The sequence below is a fragment of the Acipenser ruthenus genome, chromosome 23 (assembly GCF_902713425.1).
Source record: "Acipenser ruthenus chromosome 23, fAciRut3.2 maternal haplotype, whole genome shotgun sequence".
Taxonomy (NCBI): Eukaryota; Metazoa; Chordata; class Actinopteri; order Acipenseriformes; family Acipenseridae; genus Acipenser; species Acipenser ruthenus.
The window spans coordinates 27,974,876-27,976,206 of NC_081211.1; the positions used below are offsets into that span (position 1 = coordinate 27,974,876).

Below are 1,331 nucleotides of genomic sequence, written 5' to 3' on the forward strand. Positions count from 1 at the left end.
CAATGAAACAGACCTTTGCCTAGTCAATGTAATTAACATCTCAGCCTGATTAACCTCTCCCAGCTGTAAATGTAAATCATTAACAACCCTTAAACAGCATAGACCTTCATTTCACGTTTAAAAAACAGGAAGCAGTTTTACTTTCTATAGACAACATAAAGCTGCTTAGTGGTTGTATTAGCAGCTGACAGGCCTGTTTATAAAACTGGGTGGTCCCAGAGACAACTGTCTTATGAACCCTACAAAGACATCGTGGAGGCAGTGCTGGTCCAGGGCTCAGAGCGATCTGAGACGCTGGAGAGCCTGGGTTCAAAATCCAGCTTTGCTGCTGGTTCAGTCTGTGACTAGGAGATGTGCCAGCTGGCCTCCTTTTGTCCTACATTAGCAGTGAAAACACTGTGGGACCACAAACCCTACAATTCCAGCATCGCCACTGCACTACAACAAGCGGTCAGTCCTAAATACTGTCTTACCAGTCTACAGATGCTTAAAGGGTTGTGTGTAATGAAACTAGAAGGCATGCTAGAGAATATTACACTATAAGCAATGCTAATAGCATTTTCAAGTGGTGTTGTAACAGGGGGTCACACCTGACCACATTTACAGTTAAACATTTTCTTGTGGGGTCTCTTTACTAGATGAAGACAGCGGACCTCTATTAAAAAACTAACTTGCTCATTACAACCGTCGCTGCAGCCCACGGTTCTCGTAGACATTCGTTTTTATCACATCTCTTCAAATATGCTTAAAATATATATATGGCAGCTGGCTCTCTGAGCTAACACAAAACGAAACAACTGCCCAGTTGGAGTGAACATGGTTGTGATTGCAATGATAAGAACACACGAATGGAGTTATACCAGTGTGTCTATTCCATTCTGTTCTACAGGATTCTATTCCGTTCTATAGATGGATCATACTTACAATCAAAGTGTTCTCAGGTATACACAAGTTCCAAATCCATTGCTTCTGTAAAGTCCACACTCAGATGTCAATTGCAACACTTCCAATCTTCTGAACAGTAAAATCTGTGTTTAACATCCCCAGTCCTCACCTCCACAGAGGGACTAATGCTCTGGCCCCATTCTAACTCCCTTGTCACGACGATATCTTAATCCAGACCAAGCATAATACTCTTGAGTGTTGTTAATTTATTCATTTCGTTATTAACTACAGCACAACACAGAAGAAGACCCTGACCTACATTTAGGCCATTCATTGAAACAGAGGGGCTGTTGTGTTTCCACTAATTGGAAGGAATTTCGTAGAGTCGTGGATTGAAGACTAATTAATCCATGGAAACCTATCAATTCATGATGCCTGGCAGCCGT

General features: G+C 41.9%; 1 protein-coding gene across 1 annotated transcript in view; it reads right to left on the reverse strand.

The window, feature by feature from the left end:
- LOC117964561 (cadherin-related family member 2-like) overlaps positions 1-1,099 on the reverse strand; it is a 20,117-nt gene extending 19,018 nt beyond the window's left edge. The window contains exon 1 of the mRNA XM_058997104.1: positions 925-1,099. The gene's annotated coding sequence lies outside the window, so the exon portion shown is untranslated. The remainder of the gene's footprint in view (positions 1-924) is intronic.
- Positions 1,100-1,331: the final 232 nt, after the last annotated feature.